General features: G+C 40.7%; 1 protein-coding gene and 1 long non-coding RNA gene across 8 annotated transcripts in view; one reads left to right on the plus strand and one right to left on the minus strand.

Annotated features, from left to right (window-relative positions):
- The window catches only part of LOC131511040 (uncharacterized), a 67,854-nt gene extending 52,590 nt beyond the window's left edge, over positions 1-15,264 (minus strand). Inside the window, exon 1 of the long non-coding RNA XR_009261316.1 lies at positions 15,058-15,264. This is a non-coding gene — a long non-coding RNA (uncharacterized LOC131511040). The remainder of the gene's footprint in view (positions 1-15,057) is intronic.
- FRMD4B (FERM domain containing 4B) overlaps positions 1-23,196 on the plus strand; it is a 323,079-nt gene that overhangs the window by 106,601 nt on the left and 193,282 nt on the right. The window lies entirely within an intron of this gene.

Here is a 23,196-nt window from a genome sequence, read left to right on the forward strand (position 1 = left end):
CCCTCTCCCTCTCTCTGCCCCTCCCCCACTCACATTCTATCTTTCTCTCAAACTAAATAAACATTAAAAAAGGGGGAAAAAAGCAAAAAAACGTGAAAACATTACAATAAGTGACACAAAAGGACAAACACTGTATGATTCAACTTATATGAATTATCTGGACTAGGCAAATTCATAGAGCAAGTAGAGATTACTAGGAGTTGGGACAAGGGAGGAATGGGGCATTAATGATTAATGGGATTAATGGGATTACTGTTTGGGGTGATGAAAAAGTCTTGGAAGTAGATAGTGGTGATGGTTGCACAACATTGTGAATGAAACTAACGCCAATGAATTGTACATTTAAAAATGATGAAAATGGCAGATTTATGTCATATCTATTTTATCAGAATTTTTTAAAACCTGAGAGAAAAAGTAAATGAGCAGACAAAAAATAAAAGCAGGCCCACACACACGTGTGCCCACAGGCACCATATAGTCTGGAAAGTTACCTTCAGATTGTTGACAGTGATTGTCTAACAGATGGAATTAGGGGCAGAACAGGAGAGAAGAAAATTTTATCCCCTATCCTTGTATATTTTTTGCATTTTTCACAGTAAGCATAGATTTTAACATTTTTTCAATTGAAGGGTTTTTTTTTTAAAAAAGTCATCCTGACCTGTGGTAAAACCCTAGAGTTGGTACCATTTTCCAGTTTATAACCAAAAACAATCCTGAAAGGTCTGTTTCCAATTGAATGTGCTCACATATAACATCCCTGTGTGTGCAATGTTTAACCTGGAGTGAGAATTTAATTACAGTTTAAAACAAGAAATAGTTTTCCTTTTCTAAATTAAACTACATCTTGTGGAAAACAGGCTCTCGATATAGAAAGAACTTGATCTTATCCCTCCCTCAAAGAAGACCAACTCCTCTATCTAGTAATTTCCTGCAAAGGAAACTGCTTCTATTTGTAGTTTTACATCCCCTTTGTTGGTAAAGCATCTAAGGCATGTTGGCTATAAAGTAATGAGACTTAATATCAGAACACCCAGAAGTTTTCATGCATAATAAGAGATTTTTTTAACCATAATAAAATTCCGTGAAAATAGCATTTGAATGGGTCATCCTTTTTGCAAAATGTGTAAACCCTATAACGTGGTCACAGGTTCATATAAGTAAAGAGAATATATGGAAGGGCATGCACTTCATGTTGGAAACCTCAAGGAGATGATCTCATGAATGGTGTCAGATGAGTGGAGATTACTTACTTCTTTATATGCCTGTGCCATGTTTAATTGTTACAATTAAGGGCTTTCTAATAGCTTTATTAAGGCAGAACTGACCAGCAATTAAACTGCACATATTTAAAGGGTAAAATTTGAGGAGTGCCTGATGGCTCAGTCAGTAGAGCATGAGGGTCATGAGTTCGAGCTCCAGGTTGAGTGCAGAGTTTACTTTAGAAAAAAATAAATTAAAACAAAGTGTCAAATTTGAGGAAAACATGTTGTAACTCTATGAGGAGGGAGATGCTAACTAAACTTACCCTGGTAATAATTTCACAACGTGTGTATGTCCAGTCATTATGCCGTCCACCTTAAATTTACACAGAGCTGTATGTCAGTTATGTCTCAAGGAAACAAAAAAAGGCAAAGAGAAGGATGAGGGGGAAGATGAAACTGGCAAAATATTTTCAAATATAATTAAGAAAGAGGATCCTCTGAGAACTCTTAAGTGTCTTGCTTTTTGTTGCATGTTTGGCACTGCTTAGGCAATAAAATAAAGCAGCAGCTCAGAGCCGAGAAGCCAAAAAATAAAAAATAAAAAAATAAAGTGGGCAGCCTGATAAGTTTTGGCATATGTTTATACTCATGAAGCCATCACCATAATCAAGTTAATGAAAACATCCATCATTCTTCAGTCTCCTCATGCGCCTTTGTAATCTGTCCTTCCTGCCCTATCCCACTCCTCTCTTACCCCAGGCAACCACTGATCTTGTTTCTAGCACTGTGTATTAGTTTGCGTTTCCTACAATTTTATATGAATGAAATCCTACACTACAAATTGTTTTGTCTGGCATCTTTCACTCAGCATAATTATTTTGAGATTCATCCATGCTGTACTGTGTATGATGTTCCATTCCTTTATATTGCTGAGTTGGATTCCATTACCTGAATAACCTCCATTTGTTGAGTTATTCACCACTGATGGGCGTTTGAGTTATTTCCAGTTTTTCACTATTACAAATAATGCTACCACGCATATTCATGTATAAGTCTTTATGTGAATATAGGCTTTCAGCTCTCTTGGGTAAATATCTAGGAGTAGAATGGCTGGATCCTATGGTAGGTATATGTCAGCTTTTTGGGAAATTGTCACACTGTTTTCTTAAGTGGTTGTACCAGTTTACATTCCCACCTGCCCTGAAAGAGAGTTCCAGTTCCTTCACCTTCTTATCAGTAGATGGTATGATCAGTCTTTTTCCATTTCATCCATTCTGATAGGTATGTAGTAATAACTCGTTGTGGTTTTAACTTGCTTTTCCCTAAAGACGACTGATGCTGAATATCTTTTCACATTCTAACTGGCCATCTGTATGTTTTCTCAGTGAACTGATTCAATCTTTTGGGCATTTTTTAAAAGTCGGTGTTTTGTTTTGTTTTTTAAGTTTTATTTATTTAAGTGATCTCTACACTCAACATGGGGCTTGAACTCACAATCCCAAGATCAAGAGTCAGATGCTCTACTGACTGAGCCAGCCAGGCACCCCAGGTGTTTTGTTTTCTTATTGAATTTGAGAGTTCTTTATATATTCTGGGTGCAAGTCCTTTCTCAGATGTCCGCTTTGCAAATATTTTCTCCCAGTATCTACCTTGTTTTCTCTTTTTCTGAATGGTGTCTTTTGAAGAGGAGAGGTTTTTTTGATATGTTTACTTTGGGGTTTTTTTTGTTTGTTTAAAAAAAATTTTTTTTAATGTTTATTTCTTTTTCAGAGAGAGAGAGACAGAGTGTGAGTAAGGGAGGGGCAGGGAGAGAGGGAGACAGAATCTGAAGCAGGCTCTAGGCTCTGCGCTGTCAGCACAGAGCCCAATGCGGGGCTCGAACTGACAGACTGTGAGATCGGGACCTGAGCCAAAGTTGGACAGTCAACCGACTGTGCCACCCAGGTGCCCCTTGATGTGTTTAATTTGTTTTAATTTGAATTATTACGGTGAGGGACATCTAAGGATATTTGTCAGCCCTCACAATTTTTACATTTAGATACCCTACACGATATCAAGCATATTAAAACTCACATGTATCCCACATTAAAGATAATCTTTTACTCTCTTCCCTTTTTAAAGACTTTTTTAATTCATTTTGAAATTATTTATTACAAGAAACTCATTTAGTTTATTATTGGCTATAATTTTTCAGGATTCATCATGTATCCTTGATGATTCATACCAAGTAAAAAATGTAACTTGAAATTACTTTAAAACATAATGTAATTTAATATAAGCTACACTTTATCAACTAACAAAGTTTGACAATACATTAATTTTTATAGATATTAATTTAAGTATTTATTACTTTAATTTGGATAGTTTTCTTTTCCATATTTAGAAGCCAGTAAGTTTGTTTGCTTATTTTTTAGCTCTGGAATATATGTAGCTTCTACAATTTGAAAAAAAAACAGCCTGGTTAAAGTATGTTTAAGGAAAAGTATAATAATTAATAAATTCAAAAGCAAACAAATAACTTAAGCATGTTTTCAAGCATGTAATAGGCAATCATTAGGTGTGAGTAACCGGGTTTGAAAGAGATACCTGGAGACTGACTGGCATTCAGAACACTAAATGTTAAGGGGCTTCTGGGTGGCTCAGCCGACTAAAAGCGTCGACTTCGGCTCAGGTCATGATCTCGTGGTCCGGGAGTTCGAGCCCCGCGTCGGGCTCCGTGCTGACAGCTCAGAGCCTGGAGCCTCTTTAATATTCTGTGTCTCCCTCTCTCTCTGACCCTCCCCCGTTCATGCTCTGTCTCTCTCTGTCTCAAAAATAAATAAATCTTAAAAAAGAAATTTAGAACACTAAATGTTGAGGAATTTGATGTGTTTCTGCTGGTATTCAAATTTCCTGCTGAAGTTTGGTTAAAACAAAGAAACAAACAGACTCTCTTTTGGCTCTGAAGTCTCACAAAATGATGGTTCTTATTTTTTAAATTTTCTTATTTTTAAAAATGTTTTTATTTCAAAATTATTGCATGATTTATGTAAAGATAGTCAAACAGGAAATGTATTTTATGATGTTGAATATTAAAGGCTCTCACTTCCATTCTTCAAAGTTAACTGTTAAACATTTTCTTTAATTAAAATAAATAGAAAACAGATGCAAGTTCTTTTATTCCCTTCAAAGCAAGAAATAACTTTAAAATCATCAAAGATATATACAAATATAGGAATATCTAAATGTCAAATGAATGATAGAGATTAAAATATGTGTCCTTCGTATGGAAGTCTGCTTGAAAACCATTTAAAAATGTTAAACGATCATTAGGAAAATGCAAATCAAATCCCATAATAAGATACCACTTCATCCATTAGAATGGCTATTATATATGTATTTTTAAAAAGTGCTGGTAAGGCTGTGGATAAATTGGAATCCTGTGCATTGGTGGGAATGTGAAATGGTGCAGTCACTGTGGGAAACAGTATGGCCATTCTTCAAAAAAAATTGAACTAGAATTAGAGTCCTGGGTAGCTCAGTTGGTTAAGCATCCGACTTTTGATTTGGGCTCAGGTCATGATCTCATGGTTTGTGAATTCGAGCCCTGCACTTGACATGCTCTCACTCCTGCTCGCTCTGCCCCTCCCCTGCTCACGCTTCCCCTCGTTCTTTCTCTCTCTCAAAATAAATAAACATTAAAGAATTCTTTTGAAATAAAAAATGTTAAGCTAGAATTACCATATGATCCAGCAGTCCACCACTGAGTGTATACCTAAAAGCATTGTAAGCGGAGACTTCTTGAACAGATACTTGTACACCAGTATTCATAGCATTACTCACAACCACCAATGGTAGAAACAAGCCAAGCATCCATTGACAGGTGAATTGATAAACAGAATGTGGTCTATACATACAATGGAATACTATTCAGCCTTAAAAAGGAAGAAAATTCTGGCACATGGTACAATATGGAAGAACCTTGAGGACTTTATGCCGAGTGAAACAAGCCAGACACAGTAGGACAAATATTGTATGATTCCGTTTATATGAGGTTCCCAGACTAGTCAAATTCATAGAGACAGAGGTGGAATAGTGGTTGCCACGGGCTGGGGGGAAGGGGAAAATGAGGAGTCACTGCTTCATGACTACAGAGTGGCATTTGGGGATGACAAAAATGTTCTGGAGAAGGATGGTGATGATGATTGTCCAACAATATAAATGTACTTACTGCCACAAAACCCTACACTTAAAAATGGCTAGAATGGTAACTTTCATCTCACATGTGTTTTACCACAACTTTGAAATAACATTAAGAGGAAAAATTTCCGAATGTTTCCAAATAAAAAAAAAAATAGCTAAATTACCACCCTAATGCACTTTAGTGATAGCCAAAATTTCCTAATGGTCTCATGGCCCAAAATGAAAGAGCAATATTTTCAAAGGGAAAAAAATTATTTTCCTTTTAAGTGATCCTTTAAATGATACTTCTGACTTTAGTAGTGCCGCTTCAGAAAGAAATTACCAGCCACCTCACAGGCATTCTTTAAAGACTTTACACATATTAACTCATTTAATCTTCAACAGAGCTAGGAAAGGCCGTTATTTCCATTTCAGAGATGAGAAAGGACGTGGAGAACAGAGAAGTTATGTAACATGCCCAAGGTTACACAGTTGGTGAGAGGTAAAGCTGGCTGTCAAACCCTGGAAAGATGGTTCTAGAGCCCACAGTGCTCTGAGCCACTACGTTTTCCCATCTAGTAGTATAGGGGAGCTGTCTATATACTGGGGGAGCATGCCTAGAATTTCTACCGGGTGGTTATACCTGGAAAGCTTAAGAGTATTGATACTCTTTTAGCTTTTCTTCAGTAAAAGCTTGTGCTTTGAAATATGTAAATAATTTATCTCCAGCTGGAAATTATTCTTCAACATTTACCTGGCTTTTTAGTAATGCCAATCTTGAAGGAGGTACAAGAAAATGCTATACACAAAAATGTAAGTTTTCTAAGCTTTATCAGGGAAAAAGCTCTGGAAAGAATATCTCCATATTGAAAGAAGATTCTTATATTCTTTCTTTCATCCTAAGATTCATGCTTCCCACAACCTTACATTAATTTAAAAAATAATCATGTTTATGTTCAAACAAATTTAGGATATGGTGAGTTACAAAGAGTTAGAATTTCTTTACCGTGGGACTTCTTAGGGATTAACATACTAATAAACATTGTGTTGGGACTCCTGGATGGCTCAGTGGGTTAAGCATCTGACTCAGCTCAGGTCATAATCTCACGGTTCATGAGTTCGAGCCCCGCATCGGGCTGTTTGCTTACAGCTCAGAGACTGGAGTCTGCTCCGGATTCTGTCTCTCTCTCCCTCTGCCCCTCCCCCACTCACCCTCTTGTCTTTCTTTCTCAAAAATAAATAAACATTAACAATTTTTTTTAATATTGTGAATTTCCAAGAAAGGGAAATCATATGTATTATGTTAAATAATATATTAGTATATGTTATATAATATACAGTTGTTTCCCAGGGTTCTTTTACCACTAGTGCTCCCATGGAAGAGCATGAGCAGTTGAGTGCTTCCTGGAACACTTTTGGGAATCTGGGACATAACTAGGGATTTTCCAAATCTACCACCAGGGGGCACTCCCCTCCCATTTATATTCTGACAAACATTGGCCAAAACTTTATTTTCCCTCAGCACCCATGAGACAGGCAGCCATTTTGAAGCAGACTTTGCTAAAACCTTTCAAATGATGAAGAAAAGAAATAAGAAAAATGAGAAGTTCTATAGTCACACTTCCCAAATCCATGAGGCTGAGCTGAAGAAATAGCAAGTCTGCTAAACTCTCCTGGGCCAGTATGGAATACAAGTTGTCAGCCATATTGCTTGCCTTTTTCCACTCCTGTTTCTTAGCCAAGTGACCTGTCTGTCATCTTGACCCCCAAGAGCATCTATGGGCTTACCTTCTCACATCTGAGGATAAATCCCATACACCTTAATGTTTTCACAGGTTAAATTATTCTCTAATTTAAATTTCCCAGGTCTGCACTGTGATCTTTCCTCTCAGTCCTGGCTGGCAGTTCTGAGGTACCTCTGTGGTGGTGAACCAATATGGCAGTTCCATGAATGTTCTAGTCATGATTAAATGTGCAGTAAATGTGTCACCCTCATGTCACTTGCCAGGGCACACTTTATTAATCAGCAAAGCATGCTTTCTTTGTAAAACTCAGAACCAGTCCCACAGTCCTTCCTGACACTGGGCCCCAGGCAGGCATTACCAATGGATTGCTGTTAATGAGAATGGAAAAATCCTTTCATCCAAGCTTAGGATATAAATTCCACCTACCTCTGGAACCTTCTGTGTTGACTCTCTCAGATGAATGTAATCTCTGGTAGCCTCTACTGAAAACACAGACACAGACACAGACACACACACACACACACACGTTTTAAAAAGCCTATTTTGGGGGCACCTGGGTGGCTCAGTCAGTTGAGCATCCGACTCTTGGTTTTGGCTCAGGTCATGATCTTACAGTTCGTGGGTTCAAGCCCCGCGTTGGGCTCTGTGCTGAAAGTATGGAGCCGGCTTAAAATTCTCTCTCTGCCCCACCCCCACTTGTGCACATGCTCTCTCAAAATAAATAAACTTGAAAAAAAAATTTTTAAGTCTACTTTAGCTCCACAATAATGAAAGTCTCCATTATAAGCCCATCCGAGCCTTATCCATACCTTATCCATAGAGCACTGGAAAGATACTGTACCTTATTGGAACAGGAGGCTTGTTACATCCCAGCATGTGCAAGAGGCTTAAATTTGGCCCATTCTGTTGTTTAACTTCTGACTGATATGGATATCATGTGCTTATGCCCCATTTTGATTAGCCTGTCCTTGGAGTTGACTTTGTACAAGCTGCTCAGGAAATAGCCTCTGCTCTCTGTCAAACTTTAGCAAGTATCAGGCATTAAAGGGCCTAACCTGTTATGGTAGGCTTTGAAATGAATTGTCATCTTTCAGGTGTTTTTTGTTTTTGTTTTTTTTTTTTTCTTTTAGCATTCACGAATAAGAAGGGCAATACTTTGTAGTCACTAAGCTTGAACTCTGGAATTAGATGGGGTTCCACTCTTTGCTGCCTACTTAATTATTTTAGAGCCTTTGGCGAATTTCTCCTTCACTGCTCCAAACCTCCTGAAAAATAGAGGCAATAATAATACCTATTGTGTTGTGGTTCATTTATAAAATTAACGTTATTGTGTATCTATTTTGTACCATGACTGGGTGGATTTAATGGAATGGGACATGTAACTAATTCACTTATTAAATGATACTATTGTTATTATTCCTCTTCTAAAGCACTGGTGTTTCAGCCGAAGCCCTCATGAAAGGTGGGGGCAAAAGATGGCCCTGGTTCTTGAATTCCAAGTTGATTAGAGATGAAATGTAGGTGGTAGACCAGCGGTCAATATTTAAGTTTAAAATTGTGCACGGGAGGTGAACTTTCCGCAGTGGCCAGCGGGGTGCGCTGTGTGAACGGAGTACGCGGCTGCCACAGCCGGGACAAGGTCGCGCTTGCCCTCAGGGGAATGGGGCTCAAAATGGTGAGCAAGTTCAACTTAACCGCCAATTCTCTAGCTTCTGTTTCCTGCTGAATTGAACTCCGTCCACATTCTAATGGCAGCAGAATTGATTCACGTGTACTCGATGTCCTCTCTGACCAATACTGCTTTTGCAAAGAAAGAGATGTGCTTGGGGAAGCGTGAGGAGAAAGTGACACTGATACATTGGCTAATTGTTAAGAAAGCATTATGGAAATACTGTAAATGAAAAATTGACTACTGAGGAGAGATGATAACACTGTGGAAAATAATAAGACATGGAAATCTTGGAAAGCACTAGTTCATCAGCCACTTTCCTACTGTTCAAAGTCACAGTCTGGCCACAGTGGCCAAGTTCTAAGGACCAAAAGGTGAAGTTTTTATTGACAGCCTCTATGATTTTTTATGTTGTTTTTATTTGATTTGTGATTTAGAATCTCACATTCTTTTAGTCTTGCCTCTTGAAATCAGCTTCAGAAAGCAACCCAGTCACCTGAGCAAATTTCAAATTTATCTTTTTTTTTCCAAAAGAGCTGTTTTTATTCCAAATATGAATTTCCACATTGGGACTTAAGGTATTCAGCATATGTCTTACATCGATTACATCGTATTATAAAAATAATTCAGCTTCTGACATTTGGATAAAAGAAATATTGTATCTTGTTATATAATATTTATCCTTGATTATCAGTGAAATCAAGGTTTTTTTTCTTGTATTTACTGGCCATTTGTATCCCTTAGGAAGTTGCATATTCCCATCCTTCTTTTTCCATTGATTTGTTTTTTACATTAATAGATTAATGGGACACCTGGGTGGCTCAGTTGGTTAAGCATCCAACTCTTGATTTCAGCTCAGGTCATGATCTCACAGTTTGTGGGACCAAGCCCTGCATCAGGCTCTGTGCTGACAATACGGAGCCTGCTTGGGATTCTCTCTTTCCCCCTCTCTCTCTGCCCCTCTTGTTTGTGCTCTCTTGCTCTTACTCTCAAAATAAATAAAGTGAAAAAAATTGATCAAGAAGGAAATCATTGATTTGGGGGTGACGGACCATAGTACAAGCAGTGGGTCTTAATAATACAGTCCTGATCACAAAACAATTCCACAATATTGGAGAAGGTGAATTCTCAGCTTCTGCCTAAATTTTAGAGTTAAGTGTTATGTCTTGACTTCTCTCTCCCACTTGGCGTCAGTCTGGAGCTCACAGATGGCTGTTTCCTCTTCTTCAGAAGAAGGTGTGTGCAGTCTCGGTGAGCCCTGTGGCAGGTGCAAAGCGCTTGGAGAGAGGGAGTCTTCCACATTCCATGCAGAGCCCCGTAGAAGAGGTGGGTCGTGCTGCTTGGCCATCCTCCTTGAGAGAAGGCACCGGGGGCATTTGTCTGTGAAGGAGCACAGCTCAGTCTACGAAAGGGAGGTGCATAATTCCTTCATCAGCCTGGGCAGTGATTGGATTATAATCATTTCTGTATCTTGCACTTGGGGCAAGTGTTGGTTGGGATGATGGTAGAATAAATTACCAGGGACTCCATCTGCCAAAATATCATTCAGGTAGTTGAGTGCTTTCACAGACAACAGTTTTGAGATTAAATTTAATGATATTTAGTTATGAAAACATTTGCGATATTCAAATTTGTGATATAATAACAAAGTGCTTATTAATGCGTTCAAAAGCAAGATCTGATGTACCATAATTTCAAACTAGTCAGGAGTGTATACAATATTTTGGGATGTAAGTAACCACATAATGCTATCGAAGACTTTCTGTGATTTCTACTGAGGCTGAGTGACGAGTTCTGCTAATATTTACGTAGTTTGTTACTCATGTTCATAACTGAAGAAATGCTCTTTTTTAAGTAGACGTTAGTGAAAAAAAATTAAAGATGTAATTTTTACACTTATCTAAGTTCCATTCTTGAATCCTGTAGAAGGATGCCCTGGGGATCAAGGACCCCTGACTGAAATCCCTTGGTCTCCAGGCCGGTGGGGGTTGGTGCTGGTCGGGACTGGTGCTGACTACAAAGGGGTATGGAGGATGATAGAACTGTTCAGTCTTGCATATGATGGTAGTTAAAGTACTATTTATTTTTATCAAAAATGAGGAATGCCGCATATGAAAGTTAGAACTCAAAGAGAGAGAGAGGGAGGGAGAAAAGAAAGGAGGGAGGAAGATGGAGAAATGGAAAAGGAGAAAGAGTGGTTATGACTTGAATATTGCTGCTAATAGAAGCAGCCATTGTAAACTGTCCACAATTATCCAGTGCTTTCTTAAGAGGCAGTGTGGTGATAACGGTCAAGGAAAAGGACTCTGGAACGAACCTCCCCGAGTTTAAATCCTGGCTCTGCCAGTTATTTGCTGTGACCCAGGGCAAGTTACATGACATCGCTCTGTCTCAGTTTTATCATCTTTAAAATGAAGATGGTAATAAGTCTGCCTACCTCATATGATTATTTGGGGGATTAAATGGGTTAATATATTTAAAGTTGCTTATTAGAATAGTGCCTGGCATATATTAAGCACTATAATGTCATCTAATATTTAGAAATGCTTGAGGAAGAGGCCAAGGTCATAAAGAAGAGCTCAGTCAATGCCAGGGTTTACAACAGCAATCATAGAAAGACTGTTCAGTCAGGAGAAGTTAGTCATTAACAAAAAATGTCCGTGTTTATGTGTTCAGAAGACACATCGGCTTACTTGTTAATATTCTTCTAAATGCATTTGCAACTTCTTTTTTTTTTTTTGGCTCTGCCTGCACCTCACCTCTCAGATGTATCAACTCCCAACATCCTCTTCCTTTTCCAAATAACTTCCCCTGCTGGCTCACCTCACATGATGTGTTTCCAGAGGACAAAGCCAGTGCATTTTTTGCAACATTTGCAAATGAAAATCATACCCATAATAAAGGCTCCAGGTCTCCTATAAAACCCTGGTTGACTTAACAATGAATACTTAGGTTTAGGTTGTTAATTATGATTGATATTTAGTATCATTCAGATAATCTCTAAAACTGTGTTGGATATTTACAACATGGCAAAACGTTCACCTGCCAAATCTCTTAACAGAATCCTGCTGGGATTTTAGTCTTGGGGTGTTTTACCACTAGGAGCATAGTTTGTGAGCTTTCAAATCATCTACAAGTGAAGAATTTATTGAAAATAGGTTTCTATGACATATACCCAGGCAACAGCCCATTTATCTGGAGAACCAGAAACTAGGGAATCATGGACACCTAAAATCATGAAATAACCCAAAAACTTCATTTGAAGTAGTTAAAACTGGGACACCTGAGTGGCTTGGCCGGTTAACATCCGACTTCAGCTCATGTCATGATGTCACAGTTGGTGGGTTCGAACCCCACATCAGGCTCTGCGCTGACAACTGAGTGCCTGGAACCTGCTTCGGATTCTGTGTCTCCCTCTCTCTGTGTCTTGTCCCCCTGCCCCCACCCTCCACCCCTGTGCATTCTCTCTCTCTCTCTCTCAAAAATAAACAAACAAGCAAACAAACAAACATTAAAATAATAGTTTCAACCTTCTTCACTAAGCCTTAAAGGCAATTTATAAGGAGAAAGAATGGGAGATCACCACAGCAACTTCTTTTTAACGTCAGTAAAAATATAGACAGCCAGTTCTTATTTTTTGTGGTAGTTAGGTTGTAGAAAGTTGCCTTGAGTACCAAATTAGCAAATGCTGAACCAGCTCCTAGGGGAAATATAGGGTTAGACTCTGATGAATCTCTGGTCACAACATCCTCATCAACCAATCAATACATAACCTTGTTTTATGTGTGTTTCTGTTTGAAGACACTTTATTTACTGTATATTGTGGCTCCATTAACATTGAACTCATAGCCAACAGAACTGGAGCTTATGCCTGAATGAAACTTATCCAATACACCCATTTTCTGAATAAGGCACATCGCAGTTTTCTTATGCTTAGGAACTCTCACCAGCATTTCAAGGCTATGCTTTGGGACCATTTAAAACAGCAAAGTCATGGGGCACCTGGGTGGCTCAGTAGGCTAAGCGTCTGACTTCAGCTCAGGTCACGATCTCACAGTTCGTGGGTTCGAGCCCCGTGTCGGGCTCTGTGCTGACAGCTCAGAGCCTGGAGCCTGTTTCAGATTCTGTGTCTCCCTCTCTTTCTGACCCTCCCCCGTTCATGCTCTATCTCTCTCTGTCTCAAAAATAAATAAACGTTAAAAAAAATTTTTTTTTGAAACAGCAAAGTCACCAACAAAAAGCCCAAAAGTGCAAAAAACACGGTGCTAAAAAAGACCATGTAAAGGACACTGGTTTACGGTCTGTGCACTGAAACAAGAAGGCAGGGTGTCATCTTGTTTGACCTTAGCTAAGGCCTCGCTCCGAGGGTGACTCACATTTTTTGCCCCTCTGTACATGTCTGAGAATGACTGCAAATGCAGCACAAGTTTGATCTTGGGGTGGCGAGTAAATTTTAGCAAGTAGACAAATTTGCGAATGTGGAATGCATGAAGAAGGAAAATCGATTCTATTCATAAGAAAAAGAACAAAAAAGAACCTATGTGGTCTGTTCCTCCATTCCCGAACAGCATCAACTAAGTATAGAACGTACATTGGATAAATGCCCAGTGAATCATATGCCTGTGCCAGAGGGCAACCCTCCCTGGCTCGAAGCCCACCCATCTCTCCATCACAGAGCCTCCAAAACTTGGTTAGGGGTGAGCAGACTCCAGCTTGTGGGCCACATCCCGCATGCTGTTTTGGTATGGTCCCAAGCTAAGAAGGGTTTTTTTCTCTTTTACTAGGGAAGACCATTTCTTGGCCCTTGAAAATTATATGAAATTTAAATGTTGGTGTCCAGAGGTGACGTTGTATTGGAACATAGCCCACACCCATTTGTGTATGCACTGTCAATGACTGCTTTCATGTAATGAGCCAGTGGTATACATCTGCCACAGAAACTGTGCGGTCCCCAAGGCTGAAAAGATTTCCTGTCTGGTTCTTTACAGAAAAGTTTAATGACCAGTGATCTAAAACAGTGCTAGTGGGGGGGGCGCCTGGGTGGCTCAGTCGGTTGAGCGGCAGACTTCGGCTCAGGCCATGATCTCGCGGTCTGTGAGTTCGAGCCCCGCGTCGGGCTCTGTGCTGACAGCTCAGAGCCCGGAGCCTGTTTCCGATTGTGTGTCTCCCTCTCTCTCTCTGACCCTCCCCCATTCATGCTCTGTCTCTCTGTCTCAAAAATAAATAAACTTAAAAAAATAAATAAATAAAACAGTGCTAGTGGTCACAACGTAGGGTCTTCCACAGGCAGCTAAAAGCTCTGTGTGGCAATAAAACTTTATCTAGTAGAGGAGGAGTAAATTTTAGGCAACAGAAAAGAGGGTTTTCCCTTCCTCCGTCCCATGTCCTCCTTTTCAGACAAGGTTAGATTTCAAATCACTGTTAATGAAATGATTCAAGGATTTACCTGACATGTTGAAGCAAACTAGAAACTATCAGGCCGTTCCTGTTAACAAATCTGTTGAAACTGATTTAAATGTAAGTGATGGAAATTCATCAAGGAGAAGAAAAAATGATGACACCAATCTTTTTGTGTTAGAATTATGCACTGAAATTCCAGGATCTTTGTTTCCTGTCAATTCAGAAAGTACAATTCATTTTATTTTGTCTTTAGTTGGAGTTTGCCTAGCTGAAAGTTGTCTTAGAGATCATTTAGACCCAGACAATGCAAGAGAATTTTCTGCATGGTTGGGCATGATCTATGTCTGTGTTATCCAATATGCTAGCTACTAACGCACATGGCTGTTGAGCATTTTAAATGTGGCTGGTATGACTGGGAAACGGAATTTTTAATTTTGGTTCAGTTTTAATTAAGCTGAAATAACCACATGCACCTTATAAACAGGTTGTATTCAGATTCAGTATCACAAACTGGCCAGCAAAATTACCTGAAGTTTGCCTTGAATAGGGTTTTTAAGGAGTTTGGATTTGTTGCCAACACTTAAAGATTAGGGGATTTTATATAAAGGCCTCAATTCTGACTTCTTAGGGGAAATTGATGTATCTGGAGACACCAGGGATGCCCTTTCTGGACAGGACGTGGGATCTCCAGTCCCCACTGCTCCCTGTTGTCTTATACTTAGCCTGCTACATCATTATCATTACCTTCTTGGTCTCTCTTGGCATATGAATGTGTAATTGCTCATCTGATTCAACCCCCAAGTTTTCATATGGGAAACTACAGCCCAGAGATAGTAAGTGCCTTACCCAAAGTCATTTGGTAATTAATGGTTGGACTCACCTCAGAACCCAGGCCCCTGGGCAGTGCTGTCTGTACTCCGGGGCTCTGATTGAAATTTCTGGGTATGGATGTGCAGTGGGACAGGGGGTACCGTGGGTGTGTCTGAACTGCACTCACAAGCTTCATCCTCCACTAGTTCCAGGCCATGGAGAGGTTGGACATTGGGTGAGTGAGGTCTCTGCTTTCCTCCCATCTGGGCTGACTCAGTGAGAGTCACAATGGGCAGTGAGGGCGTGGAAGGATTATAGGGCTGAACTTTCCCTGGCCGTTTTCCTCTCTAACTTCCTGTCTCATTGTTTACCTTTGACATTTCCAAAGTTGTCGGTGAGGGTGCATCTGAGAACCCATTGTTGCCTCTTATCCTCCCTTGTTTCTCTGCAGTTCCTTTGCTGTTTTGGATCCACCTTTCTTTTTCCAAAGGGCTTTTGACTTACCTCTGAAGTCCTAGTCAATTAATTCTTGGGCCAAAATACTTAGTTGCACAAAAAAAGGTTTGAAATAGTCTTTCACAATGTGAGAGTTAAATTTTATTGGGTATTTCTCTATTCTCTTGTCCTGTTCAGGTCAGGACTAATTCAGAAAGAAGCGGTTTAGCTTAGTGACTTTGGGAACATACTTACCTGGATTTGAACATACTTACCTGCTTTGCCAGTTACCAGGTCCCTGACGTTCGGGGAAAATCCCTTAACCTCCTGGGCCTAAATTTCCTCAAATGTCAAAGTACCTACTTCATAGGGCTGTGGGTGAGGAATAAATCTGATAATGAATGTAAGGTAGAAAGCATGACACCTGTGACATAATGATTGCTCCATAGATGGAAAGGATGGGAGCATTCATTTTTACCATGTCACTTTCCATAGATTTTACATTCTTTCTCTAGAGAGGGATCCGCTGGGTTCATCAGGCCACATGCCTTCGGATATCCCTCCCTAGGGTCACCTTGTTTATCAGCTCAGCAGATTGGGGCGGCTGGGTGGCTCCGTCGGTTAAGCGTCCGACTTCATCTCAGGTCATGATCTCACAGTTTGTGAGTTCGAACCCCCCGTCGGGCTCTGTGCTGACAGCTTGGAGCCTGGAGCCTGCTTTGGATTCTGTGTCTCCTTCCCTCTCTGCTCCTCCCCAACTTGTGCTCTGTCTCTCTCTGTCTCTCAAAAAATAAATAAATGTAAAAACAAAAAAATTTGTAAACTCAGCAGATAAACTACCTTGACTCATTTTAGCCCCAAGCATTTCTTCCCACAGCTTATTCTCCAAGTTCTGCTCTATGCACTCTGCGTGGAAATTTCCGTTTACTACTTGATTCCTGACTTAAAAAGCCCTCTTCCCACCTTTTTCCAATGTGGAGCTGGCATTTGGATGCATCTGCCATGTTGCTTATGGGAGAATGGGCATCTGTGGTTCTTGACTGCCCAGTATCTAATCCTTCTTCTTCTCATAAGAGAACCCCACCCAACTGGCCTTTAGGCTCAAGGAAGGCTGGCTGCTCCCTCAGTCTTTTCTGGTGTGAAGTTCGGACATGTGACTCAGGTCTGGCCAGTCAGAGCCAGAGAAGAAGAACTGAATGACTCATGTTGGAATTATTAGGAAACAGAATCTCTTCCCACAGGAGTTGCTAAACTAGCTGTGTGTAAGTTTGGTCCTGCTAGTGGCCACCTCTGGCTCCACTGAGAAGCCAGAGGGAGATCAACACTGAGGAAACAGAACTGGGAGACCGAGAGGGACATGGCCCAGAGCTTCAGTGCCTGAAGGCAGATACCTTTGGTCTTTCCAGATGTGTGAGCCAATAAACTCCCCCACGTTCACCATTACTGGATTTATTTATTCATGTCTGCTTTGGTTGGAGTTGGAGTTCTATCTCTAACTACAAGAGTTCTGCTTAAACTCTGCCCTTTCTAAATTTCCCCCCAGTCCATCTCCCAGTGTATTTCCAATTACTGTGAATCCCATTTGCTGGCTCGGAAGGCCCTCTGGTTTGCAGCATGCATTTTTCCCCCAGGGTACTTTGCTCTCTGGACATTTGGGATGGTTGACTCTTTTCATTTGAGTTGTCTGTGATTATCCATTCTCTACCTCAGATAGAGATAGTAAACACTTGCAATCAAGCGTATTAGTTTTCTGTCTCTACATGACAAATTACCACAAAGCTGGTGGCTGAAACAACACATACTTCTTACCTCACAGTTTCTGTGGCTGAGGAGTGTGGGCACAGCTTCACTGTGTCCGCTACCCAGGTTGATATTTAAGGTCTTGGCCGGGACTGTGATCTTGTGTGAAATTCAGGGTCTCTTCCAAAATCACTAAGTGTTGGCAGAACTCAGCTCCTGGAGGACATCTGCAGTTCTTTGTCATGTGCCGCCATCACCAAGATGGCAGTGTGTTTCTTCAAAGACAGCAGAAAATCATTTTTCCTTCCAATTTGCTAATAAGATGGAATAATAACGGGAGTGACAGCCCATCACCTTTGGTACCTAAGGTAACCTAATCAAGGGAGTGACAGCCCGTCATCTTCTCCAAATTCTCTCAGCTGAAAGCAAGTTTAAAGGTCCTAGCTACATTTAAGGGAAGGAGATTACATAGGCCGTAATGCCAGGGTGTGCAAATCATGGGAGCCATGATAGAATTGTAGCTACCACACCACGTTTACCTCCCACCAAATGATCTAAACCCAGTTGAGAGCAGTAAGATATAGTGATGAGTAAAGTTGTTCTGCATACATGTAGATTTTCAGTAAATTAGTTATAATGTATGTGTGCGTGTATTTTAGGGTTGAAACAGATGGCTTCAGTAGGCTCAATAGTGCCCCCTAAAGATACCAGGTCTTCATCCCTAGAATCTGTGAATGTAACCTTATATGGCAAAGACTTGGCAGATGTGATTAAGGTTCTTGAGCTGGGGGGATTATCCTAGATTATCTGGGTGGGCTCTCCATGCCTTCACAGGTGTCGTTACAAAAGAGAGGCAGCAGGAAGTGAAAGAGACACACAGAAGAGAAAGCAATGTGAAGACAGAGGTGGAGGTTAGAGTGACGTGGCCACAAGTCAAGACATGCTGGCAGGCACCAGGAGCTGGAAGATGCCAGAATGGATTCTATCCTAGAGTCTCTGCAGGGAGTGTGGCCCTGCTGATGCTTGATTTCAGCTGAGAGAAACTGAATTTGAACTTCTGACTTCCTGGACCTTAAGAGAAGAAAAGGTTGATGTGTTAAGCTGCTCATTCTGTGGTAATTTTTTTTTTATTATTTTAATGTTTATTTATTATTGAGAGACAGAGAGAGACAGAGCATGAGCAGGGGAGGGGCAGAGAAAGGAGGAGACACAGAATCCGAAGCAGCCTCCAGGCTCCGAGCTGTCAGCACAGAGCCCGACACGGGGCTCAAACTCACAAACTGCGAGATTATGACCTGAGCCGAAGTCAGATGCTTAACCGACTGAGCCACCCAGGCACCCCCATTCTGTGGTAATTTGTTACCACGGCCACAGGAAATGAACATAATGAACTTAGGCCATACTGACTAAGAGTCAGGTTTGCATTTGAGGCGTTGGAGCCTATAGACAATTTAGCCAGATTTTAACCTAACTTTTAAAGTAATATTGTTTCCCATCAAGGTCCTTAGAGCACCTGTTTTGTATCTTTTGGGGTGCTTTAGAAATGGGTTACTCAGAGGTGCCTGGGTGGCTCATTCAGTTAAGCGTCTGACTCTTGATTTTGGCTCAGGTCATGGTTTCACAGTTTGTGAGATCGAGCCCCAAGATCAGCCCCACTGACAGTGCAGAGCCTGCTTGGAATTCTGTGTCTCCCTCTCTCTCTGACTCTCCCCCACTTGCTCTCTCTCTCTCTCTCTCTCTCTCTCTCAAAATAAACAAACCTAAAGTTAAAAAAGATAAAAAAGAAAGCAGGCGTACTTTAAAAAAGAGAGAAAGAAAGAAAATAAATGGGTTACTCAGGACCACCTGCTAAACAGTGTCAGTTATTAAGGGCATACCACAAATTCAGCCTCAAGCTACTTGGTGCTACTTGGTGGTCAAAGCAAAAAGCGGTCCCCCGATCTAAAACTTTTCATATTGAATCTTCCTAGCTTTCTGATCTTTCTTTATTACTTTATTCAGCGAGGGAGTATAATTTTCTCCTTGGGTAGCTGATTAATTCCACAGGTACTACCATCTTTTATCTGGTCTTTAATATGTCAACCAGATACCTTGAGTGTTTCTTCATTCAGCAAACATTTCTGGAGTCCCTGCAATGCACCATGAGGGATGGAGATACAATAGAGACCAAAAATTCACAGTGTTTCCTCTTCTCAAAAACCACAGCCCCATGGAAATGACATAAATTAAATAATCCCTTGAATACATGTGTAATTGCAGACTTCAGTAAGCCCGAAGAAAAGAAACACATTTCGAGGAGGTTATTCAGCATAAGCATCTTGCCTAGTCTGGGAGAATCATGGATGATTTTCTCCTGGATGTGACTTTTAAGTTGGAAGCTGAAAGTAAGTGGGAATCACCCAGGAGAAGGGGAAGAGACCAAGGTTCCAAATGGAGGCAACAACGTACGATGGCCATGTGGCCAGAATGCATGGCATGTTTGAAGACTGATTGGGAAGTGGGGAAGGGGAGCAAGGTGGGACTGAAGAGATGGGCAGAGTCTGACCATGCACACACAGAAGACTCTTGAAGGAAGACCAAGCACATACAGTTAAAATGAAAACTGGGGGCATAAATCTGTTCCCCAATCTACCACATCATGTGACCGTACTTCCCTTTGGAAGCAGTGGCCCAGCCTCAAGAAGCTATTATAGGGCTTTCTCTATGTCCACTTGAGTGAGTCACTCGTATCATTGCCTGTTCACAAAATACACATGTCTAATATTCATTTCTTCTCCCTGGGCAGTGGTCAAGGCCTCAACAAGCTGGGAGCTGTGGATCTCAGCCTCAGTAGTAGGGAAGATTAGAAAGAGAGGTCCCCGTGCGAATCCTTGGAGGACAAAACAGCTGCCTGCAGAAAGCCAGTTGGGTCTACTTCCTGGGCACACCCTCTGCCTCAGGTGAATACTTGTGATGGTATTGAAACGCAGGCCCTTGAGACGTGCTACACGTCAAACCAATTTAATGGCAGTGTTAACCTGCAGCAACAAACAGTGTCTATTGATTCAACCCTGTTGGAGATCTAAGATTACCATTGACTTTTTCTGCCCATGGACCACCAAACTTTCATTGAAGTAACATCTTCTAATTAAAAGGGAAGCATTTTTTTTTCCTTGCTCAAAAGCAGAACCATTTATTTTCTAAGATAAATTCTCAGCCACATACTGTAAATTCGTTGGGGGGGGGCGGTGGGGCATGCTTCAAGTGTAGAATGGTTTTTGCTTCTCGTCTGCCCCATGGGCAGCTTTATTCTAGTGTTTATCTCTCTGTTGTTAAAGCAGTGTATTATTTCTTCCTGACTGAGGTCTTTTGAGGAGAGTATTGTGTATTTTATACAAGACGAGGTCCTGTTCTATTCAGATATGCATCTATTCCCTGTAACCACTTTTCTCCTTTGGATTCCCTCTCTATGTGAATGAAATATTGCTGTGGGATAATTTCTTGTCTCCCTGTAGGTGTAGGAGCATACATGTCATGAGAAACAGTTGAAACTATTCCATATGTATGCCTCTTCCGCAGGCCAATGTCAACCTTATTGAAAAGAAACAAATCCGGTGTAATGAAAATCCCAACCATATAGGCAGAGTCAAGAAGTTCCAGAAGGTTTCAAGTCCCCAAGGAAGGAGAATGGCCTTGGTAGAAACACTTAGGAGAAATCAAGCAAACAAATTTTTCTGCTCTTTGTTTCCTTTACATCCCTGAGAAATAACTGAGAAGAGTCGGCACTGTTTTCTTCTTGTTGTTCTTTTCCTCTGCAATTCACAGCATATGAGATGCAGGGTTTTATTATCTTCATTCTGCTGCATCTCAAAATGCTGCCCATCTTTGGGATGCATGGTGAATTCATCACGTTCCCTGGAGATTACTGAGGCAATCAAATCAAATGCGAAAGCTAGTGAAAGAGAAGACGAGGGGAAATCTTGATATTCCAAGCATCTTACATATTTGTCTCTGCCTTAAAGCTGCTGTTAGGATTGGATGACATTTGGGGAAGCCTGGATATGAAGTGGGGTTATGGTGATTTGTGACTGTGTGCAGGTGAGTTTTGAGAGGGCGGGATGGTGGGAAAATATCTGAGAAGAGTCGGTGGGAGCACATGAGATGCTAACTGCCTTCAGGCCGACAGTAGGTGAGGGAAGGTCTGAGGTGATGCCGAAAGATCTGATTCTAACGTCAGACTGCCACAGGTCAAATCCAGGTAGTACCTCCTGGCTGAGTCCAGGCTAGCTGAGTGATCTTGAGTATGTCACTTTGCTTCTCTGTGCCTCAGTTTCATTTACTGTTAAATGGAGATAATCAGGGTAATGTCTCCATTACAGAGTAGTTGGGAAATTAAATGAAATTATTGTACATGTAAGTGCTTGGCTCATTAGTGCCCCATAAATATACTAGCTGTTGTTTTTATTGATATTATTGACCAGTTTCGTATGTTGATCTAGTTGGGTATCTTTAACCAGTCACTCAACAAACTTGACTCTTGTGCCCATTATATGCCAGGGACTGAGCTAGGTGTTAAGAATGTAATGAACCATTATCATAGATGATGGGAATTACTGTAATAGAGATATGAGTATGCTACTGTAGTCGATCCAGAGAGGAGACAGGTTAACTCTGAGACTCACCTGTACTATAGAGAACCCCAGAGAAAGTTTTAGTGCCCAGAATGTATGAAGTTTCCCACTGAACTTGGAAGGTCTGGGAAGAATATGGAGTTTGTTATTGGCATTCACTCAAGTATATTCTGGCTTCCCTCCAACCCCGCCAGCACCCCAGTCCCCCCTCGCTCCAGGGCTCTCATCCCAGCCCCTTCTGTGCGAGGTCCCAAGTGGAGCATTTGATACAAAATCATGCTTTCCTGCAGTACAACGTGGATGATTGGAAAGACTCATTTCAAGTTCTAAACCTCAGATACCTTGAGTAAATTCATGGTTGGGAAGGTAGGAATGCCTGATAAGCTCACATTACAGCCTTTTGTGCTTTAGACTGAAACTCGGCCATGTGGGTTTCCCTTCAGCTTCAGCAGGGAAGAATGTTCAACAAGGGGCTCTCTTCTCTTGCTTTCTTCAGGCCACCCACCCTCATCTCTTCCCCTCCCACATCTACCCATGTTCACTCTCCTGTGCGCCCCCAACTTTTTGAGTTATCCAAAGAAGGAGAAGGAAAAGGAGAGGGAGAGGGAGAGAGAGAGGGAGAGAAAGAAAGAAAGAGGAAGAAAGGAAGGAAGGAAGGAAGGAAGGAAGGAAGGAAGGAAGGAAGGAAGAAAGAAAGAAAAAGAAAGAAAGAAAGAAAGAAAGAAAGAAAGAAAGAAAGAAAGAAAGAAAGAAAGAAAGAGAAAGAAAGAAAGAAAGAAAGAAAGAAAGAAAGAAAGAAAGAAAGAAAGAAAGAAAGGAAAGAAAGAAAGAAAGAAAGAAAGAAAGAAAGAAAGAAAGAAAGAAAGAAATTCAAAATAAAATCAGCTTTCTGAAAGCTGGACAATCTACATATAGTCTAACTCCAAAGACAAGCTCTTCTGGGTGTCCTTTTCCTATGACATCAGTGGCCTCAGTTTATCTTCTTTTTGTTATAATTCAAAAGATATTTTGAATCTGCATTTCAACCCAGTGAGGCAGTTAAGCCTGGGTTTTGAAACATGGCTCCATCAGTCACTGGCTGAAAAACCTTACATCATTTTCTTAACCCTCCTGCATCTCCTCTGAAAAAAATGGAGTTAATAATAAAAGTACTCACTTCGCAGAGTTGTTGAGCACATGAATAAGTTAACAGATGAAAAGTGCCCAAAGTAGTGCTTGGCACGTAGTAAGCACGCAATAAATGTTAACCATTATTATTGTCATCTAGAGAGAAGTGAGATTTCTAGCTAGATCAGCAAGTGGAGAATATTCCTGCTTTATTTCTGAGCAATCAGCCACTTGTTTCTGCAACTCGACTTAAAGACAAATTTAAAAATCACTTAGTCAGGGATTTGTTTGGATTTGATATAGATGATTGTTCAAAA

The sequence above is a fragment of the Neofelis nebulosa genome, chromosome 4 (assembly GCF_028018385.1).
Source record: "Neofelis nebulosa isolate mNeoNeb1 chromosome 4, mNeoNeb1.pri, whole genome shotgun sequence".
NCBI lineage: Eukaryota > Metazoa > Chordata > Mammalia > Carnivora > Felidae > Neofelis > Neofelis nebulosa.